Source organism: Phoxinus phoxinus (genome assembly GCF_949152265.1).
Source record: "Phoxinus phoxinus genome assembly, chromosome: 22".
NCBI classification, from domain to species: Eukaryota; Metazoa; Chordata; class Actinopteri; order Cypriniformes; family Leuciscidae; genus Phoxinus; species Phoxinus phoxinus.
The window spans coordinates 3,133,466-3,145,908 of NC_136897.1; the positions used below are offsets into that span (position 1 = coordinate 3,133,466).

A 12,443-nucleotide genomic window follows, 5' to 3' on the forward strand; every position below is an offset into this window, starting at 1 on the left:
TGTTCCCGGGGGCGGGGCTTATGTACATTTTAGGGTTGCACTGCAAAAAATGCTTTTCTTACTTAGTATTTTAGTGTAGTTTCCAGTCCAAATATCTAAAAATTGCGTATTACGTGACGTCACGAACGTGCATCAAGAACAGAGCAAGGCGAGCATTTGTGCTTATAAAACTTAAACTTTTTAATTTATTTTTTAAATGACCAAGCGTTTCGCTAGATAAGAGCCGTATTCATCGTCTGGTGTCGTTTAAAGCCCGTTGAAGCGGCGCTGACACTGTCATCTGGACCTTGAACCGTTTGGGGCCCATTGACGTCCATTATATGGAGAAATGTTTTCATCAAAAACCTTCATTTCTTCTGAAGAAAGAAAGACATGGACATCTTGGAGGACATCGGGGTGAGTAAATTATCAGCAAAAGTTTTTTTAAAAGTGAACTAATCCTTTAATTGGCTCTACTCAAACCATTTAATTATTTTGAGTGTTAGGGTTTACAGTGTGGCATCACTGTGATTTTGTTTTTGTTTTTTTGAAACCTTTAGTTTTAAAAGTGTAATTCTTTAAGTGAAAATAATGAGATAAGAGATTTTTCTGTATATAGAAAAGCTGTTGTGAACATGAAATGTATGAATATGATCTAAAAGAGGATCTTGAGAGACCATGATGGCACGAGAGTCGACGGGGGGATATAATTAGGGGGAAGAGAAAAGCAGAGCAAGCAGTTTGTGGAGGAAAGGCAGGAGGAGATGGAAGGATAATGGGATGTAGAAACTGACACCCAGAAGAAAGGGGTGGAGAGAAAGATGCTATAGGGGGAGACGTATAGACGGATACAGCAGAGCCGGGGGGGAGCAGAGAGAGGGAAACTTAAGCTTTCTGGCCACGATTTTCCATCCCTAAAGACATTCTGTGGTTTCTAAAAAAAGCCCTGTATATTTGAAGTATCGCGTCACGTGACCAGTAACGCTGTATTTATGAATCAAAGTGTATCGTGATTTTCTGAGGGAAAGACCGAGAGCGGGAGAAAAATAGAGACAGATACCGTATGCAAGACAACAACTGTTGTAAAGAAGACATGCATGGCAGAGAAAGTTTGATTGAAAGAGGGAGGGCAAGAATGCCAGAGAGCGAATGAGGAGGTAGAGTGAGTGAGAGAGTGAGAGAGAGAGAGAGAGAAAGGGGGGAGCGAAAGAGAAAAGGCAGAAAGCAACAGGCTCCTTTATTCACACAGAGAGAGAGACACATCTGACTTCCACAAGTCTCGTTCGCTCAGTTCAAGCCTTCACTCCAGACCTCCGTCAGGATCACCACATCAGGTAAGCCTGATCTCCAGCACGCTTCAGCACAACACACACCGCAGTCTCGAACCAGTAACCCCCAGCGTACAGCTCATTAAAGCGAAGTGAAGGAGAAAGACATGTTAGAGCAGGAATAAATGTGTGCAATTCCTGCGTACAGTTTGAGTGTGTGATAGTTTGGGATATTTCTGGCGAGTTTGAACTTAAGACAAGATTGGGAGACAAGGCAGAAAATGTCCTTTTCAATGACCGGTTTCATGGATTTGCCTTTGGTTGTGAGTCTGTAATTTTTCGTCACTCAACTGGATGTGACATCTCAATGAGGCGAGCTGGCGGCGTCTTCTTATCAAGATCATCGAGTTCAGACAGAAACGGCTTCAACCTGATGCTAGGAAATGACAGACTACTGAAGTTCTCCGAATCTCACCACTACACCAAACATGTTGCTAAATGTGTGTCTGTGCCTTCAACCATCCAGACGATCTGATGAAAGCATTATTTTAGGACAGGAATATCACAAAGTGTGTTTATGCCACAGAGATTAACTTGTGTGTTTGAGGTGACTTGGTGTATCACAGAAAAGAAATCTGAAGATTTGTTATGAACGATTGTGTTGGTATATCCTCATCAAGGCAAGCCCTGTTTCTCTTTTAATTTAGTCAAATGGTTGTTTAACCTTTACACACACTTACTATATCCACTACACAACAATAGGCTTCTGATGAACACTGTGTTTCGATTTGACTGTATGACGCAATATTCCTAATCATAGTCTCACATGCACAGACAGATTCGTGTGATTATTCTGAGTGGCTGTTATAAGAAGAAACATTTCTTTCTTTCTTTGCTTGATGGCCTTTTAAACAAGTCAATCGCAGTATAAGGGTTGTTCTTTTTTGATAGATAGATGCATTGATGATATTACAGTTATTGACTTTGTCAATAACGTACGTAAACTATACGTAAACACCTTAAAAAGGGTAATTATCCAAATGCAATGGAAATATTCAAATCAGCTGTTTTGAATATCACAAGTGCAAAAATGTTTGTGTTGGGATTGCTGTAGTTTCTTACTGGAAATATGTCATGTGTTTGTACGAGGTCAGGAAAGAGATACTCTATAGTATCACTATTAAATCTCAGTTTTGTCCTAGACAACAAAGAGATAAATGGAGGTCGAAGATAATTTTGTGTCAGATGTTTATCATTTTGAGAAGAGACCTACAAAACCGACTCAAACTGTTCTCAGATTTGCTAAAATAACTCCAATATTAACTCAAATATTTCTTATCAAATTCTTCCAAGACCATTTTTTTCAACTCTGCTATTAACATACATAACAGTGAACGTTCTCAGAAGGTTAAACAAACATTATTCAAGTAACATTAATAAAACATTTGTTCAAAGTTCTGGTCTTTAGTAATCATTTATCACATGCATCGTTCATGGAACGTGAACGCTCAGATCGATTTACTTATCATTTTTTTAATTGTTTCAGAACATTCAGAGAACATTTAAAAGTAACAATCTCATTAAGTTTGCAAAATGCTGAAATATAATGTTCCTTGTAACGTTCATAAAACCAAAAAAACATTTTTAAAACTTTTAGATTTTGTTAACGTTCAGAGAACATTCAGAAACAATGTATTCTTGTAACATAATGGGAACGTTCTCAGAACATATTTTTGTTCTCTAGTCGATACTGTATGTCACAAATTGTCTTGTTTGCATCTATTTTTATTTCTTCTAAGGAGTTTAAGGAGACAATAATGATACATAATTGCGATCTCCAGTAAGTCTCCCAAGTTTTCACATCTAAGCAGGAATGAAGATTGCAATTATCCAATGGCAGTCAGGTTTTCAAGCCTCGTCGGAGATCCTCGTACATTCCACTTTTTATTCTTTAGTTCTTTAGAAAATCATCCATGTACTAGTGCTCTAAATTTCCCAGAAAAAAACACTAACCTGAAGAAAAGGTGCTTTTAGGATACATTTTGTTTTTAAGAGTGTGCACTACACAATGTGTCATCATGTGTACCAGCCACATATTGAATGATCTCCAAAAGCATGAAGTAGGTCTTCGCTCGCAGACTCGTTCTTGTCACGGCCTGCTGCGATGTGTGATGTAAATTCAACTATGCTGGTTTCATGGGTTTTTGTCAGCATTTATTTGGCTAACACACACTTTCAGAAGTTGTGCAGGGACTCTCCAGATATGCGTATATTTAGACCTGCTTAAAACCAACTTTTACTTAAAGGATAATTCCGGTATTTAACACCTTGAGTCTATATTGTAGTTTGTTTTGGATGAACAAGGGTGGTGGACAACATTTTTTTGACAATGGTTCCTCTCTCGAGTTTTTGACTATAATAAAATTGGCCATGGACCCATTTAACATTGGAGTCAATGGGCATGTCCGAAAATGTCATTAAAACAGCCAATAATGTTCGTTTACAAAACTGTTAAACTCACCGAGTGATTAGTGGTGTTCGTTGATGATTATAAACAATATATCGTCGCAATATATGATTCCAATCCGTTTATTTTGCTATAGTGGAACTATTTTTTTAGACACTTCACAACCGTGTAACTTCCGCTCAATATTTGAATCTGAAGCGTTAGCACACTCCCGACCACTTGATGGCGATAACCGATGTTTATGTCTCGCGGGACACTCACGGTCACAGTCGAGTTCAACTTCATATTGCACTGGTCAGTGGTCACGTCTTTCAATATTTTCAAGGTTTTGTTTGTTTATTTCGCTTACTCTCCCGGAGCACAGTTGCTCTGCTCGCTAGCCTTATGAGAAACGGAAGCGAGCAAAAAGACTACATCGACCAAATGTAAACAGCCCCCTTTCCGTTCCCGGTAGCGCATTTATATTAACGAGCACTCAGTCCTTCAACAGAATTCAATGGGATTTTACAAAATGACGAATAAAACACGACAGAAACTGTATTTCGCAACACTTTTTGTTTCTGGAACATCAACTAACATCACTAATCACTCGGTGAGTTGCACAGTTTTGAAAACTAATGTTAAAGGTTGTTTTAATGACATTTTCGGACATGCCCATTGACTCCAATGTTAAATGGGTCCATGGCCAGTTCTTTTATAGTCAAAAACTCGAGAGAGGAACCATTGTCAAAAAAATGTTGTCCACCACTCTTGTTCATCCAAAACAAACTACAATATAGACTCAAGGTGTTAAATACCGGAATTATCCTTTAACAAAACTTTGGTCACCACAGTTGTATTTACATATAAAATCAGGCATGTGCATGCCATGTGTTGCTCGCACACTGAAAAGATCCAAGTAAAATAGTGAAATACACCATCAAGAATTTACCATATTGTCCACAAAATGCTATAGTTACAAAAAAATGGTATTATAGTTTACATGCATGGTCAATTAGACAATTCATCCAGGCTTACACACGTCATTATCTCAAAGGTTATACGACTACATTTCCTAAACAATATTTTTGACGTTGTGATTGATTCCCTGAACCCCTCATCATTAAAGTTGAGCTGACTTTATATGTAGACATGTTCATAAATAAACACCACCAGTAATGCATCATGTTCCACAGTTCGCTGTAAGTGATTTATATAAACACACCTAGCTTGTAAACTGAATGTTTCTTTTAAATTGTGTACGTGAGGAACATGAGCACAATAATTAGCACGTAAGTGTGTGTGTTTCATAGATCATCAGTCAATCTGTCGGCGCAATGTCTTGAGCTCTGCTCGTCTCACCTGTCAGGCTAGCGTAGTTGGTCTCTAGCTCATTTAAACACATTGCAGTGTTTGTGTGTGATTGACAGAGAGAGAGAGAGAGAGAGAGAGAGCACTCTGTATTTAAATACTTTAACCGCACCTCCCTCCGTTTCTCATTGTTCTCAGCTTTTTGTGAATGATAGTTCCTTCAGGCAGAGAACGCTGTCTGTCTCTCGACTTCTCACTGTCTCTGCTTGTCCGTCAACATATACTGAGAACACACATATAATTACCCTAACCTTACCATAAGCACAAACCTAACCCAACACTCTGACAAATAAAGCTTCTTAATTGGCATTTATGCTTCCATGAAGAACCTTCAACGTGCATGGAAACTTTTCAATGCACAAAAGTTTATTAAAATGTTCTTCACACTGAGAAATAAATACAAACTGTTCACTGGAAGGTTCTTTGGGGAATAAGAAAAAAACTACTTCTACGGCGTCAGTGTGGGAAAAAACACCCTTTTTAAGAGTGTATCCGAAGAAGAAAGCATTTCATCATTTTTGGATTAATAAAACAAAAACATTTTTATCCATGAAGTAAATTATGAAGATTTTTGTCTAACTTCTGGAGCCATTTCCCCACACAGCACATCAAACATGATCACCTGATATAGGAGACTGAGCCGGTAATACAATAGTGAAGCTCACTGTAGCTGGCATAATTCATGGAGAGGACATTCATAATTCATGCAGAGGTTGTGTAGAAGTGTTCTCCATATGCGCTGGCAGGCTGTACGGGCCGGTGTTAATATATTACGGCTGCCACATCCGCAGTGCATTTGGATTGATTATTTGTGAGAAAGATGGTGAGAAATAGAGAAAAGGAAACGCACAACAGTTGGTGGAGATGCCAGAAAGAACAAAGAAAGTGACCCGGACCATTTGGAGTTTTAAAAACTGTTTACATCCGGCTTATTAGAGAAATATGTTGGGTTAAGACATAACAGATGACATGCTTATGAGTTAAAAACTGTCCAGACAATCTCGTTTACTTCAAGCAGAATTAAGTATTTCTATAAAAAAATATATTGTATGGTTATATTAGTGCTGTCAAATCGATTAATCGCGATTAATCACATATAACAAATGTTTGTAAGTATATAAATGTATGTATGTATGTATGTATGTATATATGTGTGTGTGTGTGTGTGTGTGTATACAGGATATGTACTGTATGTGTGTGTATACGTATACAAACTTTTAGTTGTGATTAATCACGATTAATCGATTCGACAGCACTAGTTTATATGACATATTTATAAGTTAAAATTTTAACATGTATGATTATTCAAAACAATTCTCAGGAGTGAAAATCTGAGCAGTTCTGTTTTGTTCTATAAAGCAGTTAAACATTTTAAAGAAAAGAGCATGCGCTTAATACGTCTAACTCAAACACAATCCACACAGTAGTAAACAAAGATGTAATTTAGCCCGCTGTGTGTTGAGTGTGTGTGAGTACCTGGCCACAATCTCAATTAGACGTGACCTCTGACCCACACTCGTTGCCTCAGGCACTAAAAGGTGACTACAGCCGTGACCTTTCCACTTCTCGGGTCAACCAACAGAATCTGCTCAATATAACGGCACCATTGTCTGGTTCATATTCAAAGCAGTTGTCATGTGTGTCGGCACTTATATAATACCAACAATTTAACTCTTTATGAATGCAAAGTGATCATTCAAAGCCCTGGTTTTGGGTTTAATCATTTCCAAAATTGAAATTAAGCCTCTAGAAAATTCTGATCTAAAGTGAGAAATTTGATTATAAGAATACCCAGCTAACGTCCAAGAGCATGAACTAAAGCTCTTGGGAGTTTTAATTAATTAATTAATCCCAGCTAGTCCAAGAGCATGAACAATGTTCTCTCACCATTCAAAAATGCCATTGCAAATGTATTACCGGTACATAGGAAACATATTATTCATCAAAAGTTATGGCATTGTTACTTTTGAATGTTCTCTGAAAGTTCTGAAACAAGAAGTAACATTTTAAACAATTAGACAAATGTTCAACTAAAACATTTAAGAAAAAGTTCCATAAATGATGTAAGAATTCCATTTTTGTGCTGATGTTTTTAGAACATTATTAAAGACCAGATAACTCGGAATGAACGTTCTATTAACCTTACTGGAAAAATTTTGAGAGAACCTTGAGAGAACGTTAGCTATAGTTCTACCAGAAAGACTCGGGAGAATAAATGAGACAATTAACATTTATTAAGAGCTCAGCAAGCTTGCAATCCGAGGGTCCGGACTATATAGCGCAGCCGACCCCCTGCGAAGTAAGGGAAGGGGCCATCTGGTGGTGGAGGGGTGGATGGAGGAGAAAGACATGTTGGTGTTATGTGGAGGTTGGAGGGAAGGACCCGTCTTGGTGGTGTTGGGGGGGATGAAGGGAAGGTCTAATCTTGGTGGTGTTGGGGAGGGTGGAGGTGAATGGAGCGACAGCATCTGCGAACTCAGACGTGTGTAAGTACCGACCTTTTATAGCACAAGTATTAGGATATGATTGGAAAGATGAGAAGGTAATAAGTTACGTAACAATTGAGTCTTCCCGGCAGAACTTCCGCTAGAGCTTCATTTCTGCGAACATTCACTGTTGGCTGGGCAGTCGATGTCAGACATACTTTTTATGTAAGAACTCAAATGCAGATGTGAAGTAAGTACTAAGGATGCATTGATATCAAGATCTTGGCCGATACGATAACCGATAATTCGTTATATTTGAAAGCCGACAACCGATATATTGGCCTATAAATCCAAATTTTGATTACGAGTGTGATTACAAAAACAAGTCTCACCCTTAAAATCACTGGACCAAGCACACAATTATGATATTCTCATTATACTTGTAGCCTATATGACAGACTTGTTTGTGCATGTTGCATTTGACTGTATTTTTCTTTTTTGAAGTGATTCCAATCATATTTCAAGCAATTCAAAACCATCACGGCAAACAACTCGCATCTGAAGTGTCTCAGCTGAAGGAAATAATAAATAATAAAGCTTTAATATATCGGCCAGATTTTCTCATTGGGCCGATAACGATAACATTAAAAATGAACATATATCGGTCGATACCGATATGGTGGCCGATAAATCATGCATCCAAGAACTCAAAGGGGACAATATAGTTATTTACAAATGACTCTGTTATTAAATATCCAACTATATTAACATGTTTATGTTTTTACTCACTTAACTAGTTCCTCTTCAAACTGTTGCTTCGCATTGGACCCTTTTTTACATTTCTGTGGTTCTCAGAAGTGGAAGTCGTCATAGTTTGGTAAACTTCTAGTGAATGGAAAATACATTCCCATTTGCTCCAATAGCAAAAGAAAAAAGTTTCGATGACTTTACAAAAGAGGGGAAATAGAGAGACTGATTACATTGGTCAGAAGAGAGAACAATGTAAAATTTGCCGTCAATCCCTCGGCCGCTGTATTAGAAACCCCCACAGCAGCATTAACCATTTTTATGTCATTTAATGCCAAGGAAATATAACGTAAAGTATAGTGATATAAATGTACATTAAAATAAAAAGAAAATATAAAAAACTTTGATGGATAGTAGTTGATCAGATTGAAGATTGTTTAAGCTTTTGAAAATACAATGAAAGTTAATGGGGTCCAAAACACCCCCATTCATTTGGAACTCATTAACTTGAAAAAATAGTAAATGATGACAGAATTTTGTGCTCATAATTTTTGGGTGAACTATGTTGTGGTTTACCCTGTTCGCTGTACCAGGACATATAATAAGAGCTCTGTACTAGTGTCTACTAACTCTATACAATATTGAGGCCATTAAGAATATTTATGCATATTCTGACCACTTTTTTTTTTTTACAACGCAGCCAACGACATAATGACGTTCATAAATTGAAGTTATTGTGCACCAACAGTGACCACACGCATAAAAATATTTTAGAGGGAGGAAAGTCTTGCGTTCCAATTTATTAAAGGATGGAAATCTAAGCCATTACCTGCACATGTACGTTTCTGCTTTACGTTTGAAGCGGTGAGTGTAAAATTTAAAGCCTCAAAGAGTACACATGCTGTGAATAGAGTATAAAAACATTCATGAGCCGTCTCACACCTGCATGCATTGGCATTTAAAAATTCCGCTTTTGTGAAATATGTGACTCAGAGTCTCAGTTTTGACACATGCACACTTGTGTACAATAATGGCCATCTGTATTTGGTGAGCCCATGTGAAAATCCCAGCCTTGCATATGTGTGTTAATATGTCTGTGTTTTAATGCACCACATCCTTTGGTTTGAAGTTCACAACCTCCCTCAAGGCACCTTGATTTATGGCTCATATTTCAGCAACGTAATTATTCCCTCTTAGTCCATGTTTTTCCAGACATGTTTTGCCTTAGTGGCTGTTCATGGTTTCTTCGGGGAACTGCAGGGCTCTGGTCGAGGTGCCAAACGCCATTCATTAGCACACATCAAACACACGCCGTCTCCAACCTGGAGCAATGTCAGCGTGTGTCACACATGGCCACGGCCAGCTGAGGTGGACCTTTGTAAAACCCACGTTCAAAGTGACATGAAGACCTTGTTTAATGTGAACGAATCATTTCATCTCGAAGTGTTGTACGCAAGAAGCACTGCTCAAACCCAAAGAGAGCATTTCATAAACACAGTACATTTCTTCATGAGTTCATTTACTGAGAAGGTTGCTCGGATGAATTCACCCGTTCTGTGCCAGGGTATTACATAGAGTGTGTTATGATGTCATTTCTTTGAAAATATTCCACAGAAGTTAAATTAACACATGCAGTTTATGTGTCTAAGGCAATTGCGTATTTTGTTGGCGAGTAAAGCTATTAAAATGTTCTCCTCACTCTTTTATTATGCACTAGACGTGGCTGGCCGAATCCAAAGCACCATTTTTACAGCTAATTGGACGTTCCTACACAAAGTCATAAATTAAGGCGGACTTCAGAGCAATTAACAGTCTGTAAAATTGGCTGTGTGTTGTGTGGCTTTTGGTTTGCATTTAAAGAGTGCATCTATGTTAAAAAACAACAACACACATTTAAACCTCATTCGGCTCAAGACATTGTTTAGTAGACCTTGGCGTGTGTGATTTCTGTGCATCACAAAATGCAAAAAGAATGACTTTTCACGCAAGTTTCCGGCACTGCCAATGTCTTCAATTGGTCGGACAAACAGAAGCTCCTAGAATTCACGCATGAGCCAGTTTTGCTGTATTGGGCTGGTCAGGATGCTGAAAAAACAGACCAATTTTGATATAACCGTAATATCTTTACAGTTTTCAGGATGGCAGCCTACAAATGCAAGTCAAGTCAAGTAATCTTCATTTATATAGCGCTTTTAACAATGTAGATTGTTTCAAAGCTGCTTCACAGTAGTAAACGGATAACTTAAGGTAACAGCTTGTTTTGGCTTTATATAGCGGTTCTTGAATAAAGATATTTTCCAGCTAAAGTTAGTTTTGATTGATTCACTTCCGTCGCAACGATCATTAGTTATTAAATTAGAGACTGCTAAAAGACACCGTTCTCTCTACACACACTTTAAACGCGAACCTGTGAGAAACGCTGATGGCGCTCACATGCGCATCAAGAATTATTCCTCTAGTTATGCGCAATTGAATATATGTGCGCAGGTTTGTAATTCCCTACGAACCAAGCCTTAACAAACTACTTGTCTGGCCTTCAAATTGTATCACTTCGGGGTAGATACGCGAAACCGAGTGGTAAAGGGATCCTCCATAGGGAGAGACTAGTTGGCACTTCAGCACTGCGTTGTCATCGGGTCCAGGCGAAGGTCCTTCTTCGTCAGATCTGGATACGGCCTGGATACGGCAGGCTGCGGGAAAACCTTGGATAAACAAAGACACTAAAATTAGCGTAGATGCCATTCTTCTTATGATGTAACGAGTACATCAGGATTTAAGGGAAGTGTTCCCAGTTCCGGCTGACCTAATCTATGCAGCCTAACATTGAGTTATAGAAGTCTATAATGCATTATGTGAATGCTAGGCCGAAGAGATGTGTCTTTAATCTAGCTTTGAACTGACAGAGTGTGTCTGCTTCCCGGACAATGGGAGGAAGACTGTTCCAAAGTTTTGGTGCTAAATAGGAAAAGGATCTACCGCCAGCAGTCGATTTTGATATTCTAGGTATTATTAACTGGCCGGGATTTTGAGATCGCAGTAGACGTGAAGGACTATAATGCGTTAAGAGCTCGCTCAAGTATTGGGGAGCTAAACCATTTAGCGCTTTGTAAGTAATCAGCAATATTTTAAAATGTATACGATGTTTAATAGGGAGCCAATGCAGTGTTGACAGAACCGGGCTATTATGGTCATACTTCCTGGTTCTGGTAAGAACTCGAGCTGCTGCGAAATGCACCCATGCTGTTGACCAAAGACAACGTGTTAACTACCAGACACTTAATTTCCCCAGATATTTTGATATAACATTTTAAAAATGTTACTAAAAAGTTTGGAATATTCAAAAAATTATGTTTCATGGAGTGTGGTACTGTATACTGTAAATCCAAAGCACAATTCAGATTTTAGGTAAGGAGGGTTTATCTTCTTAGACACACACACACACACACACACACACACACACGCATACGCATACGCACACACACACACACACACACACACACACACACACACACACACACACACACACACGCACGCACGCAGTCAAACACAAACACTTACAATTGGTCATTGAGCAGACACTTTTATTCAAAGTGGTTTACAGTAATTCTCATGCCAACAATATTTGCATACGGCAGTGCCGAGTTTCAGGAATAGTTGTACACAAGGTATAAAGAAGAGTACACTCTGTACAAAAATGTTGGGTTGGTTTAACCCAAATTTGGGTCAAATATGGACGAACCCAACCGTTGGGTTAACATTTTTAATTATATATAATTTGGGTAAATGTGTAGCCTAATCTAGATTTTTTTTTTAATTCTAGATAGATCTTTTTCACATCTTCACGGACACAACAATGATTTCCCTCGTGTGTTAATATTTTTCCTTGTAATAATGTATGATTTGCAAAAATGAAAACTGCTGCATCTTTTTATATTAGAGAATCAAAGTGGATGCGCGTTAACACGCTACATTATGGCCAAGCACTCGCCCTTAAAATACCATATCACTAACGCGCAACGCGCCACTGTCTTTAGACTGTTTTTGTCCTGGTCATGCAGTGGCGCAAAGGGAATTTGAAGTACCTTTATTTTTTAAAACCGAGGCAGATTTTCCTAACATGAATAAGTAAGTAACATTAATTGATGAATTGCAGGAAATGTGGCGTCAAAAAAAAAAAAGAGAATAAAGTAGATTATTCAACAATAA

The 12,443-nt window shown here is 38.3% G+C and overlaps 1 protein-coding gene across 1 annotated transcript in view; it reads left to right on the forward strand.

Annotated features, from left to right (window-relative positions):
• Positions 1-1,165: 1,165 nt before the first annotated feature.
• rargb (retinoic acid receptor, gamma b) overlaps positions 1,166-12,443 on the forward strand; it is a 99,709-nt gene continuing 88,431 nt past the window's right edge. The window contains exon 1 of the mRNA XM_079596688.1: positions 1,166-1,313. The gene's annotated coding sequence lies outside the window, so the exon portion shown is untranslated. The remainder of the gene's footprint in view (positions 1,314-12,443) is intronic.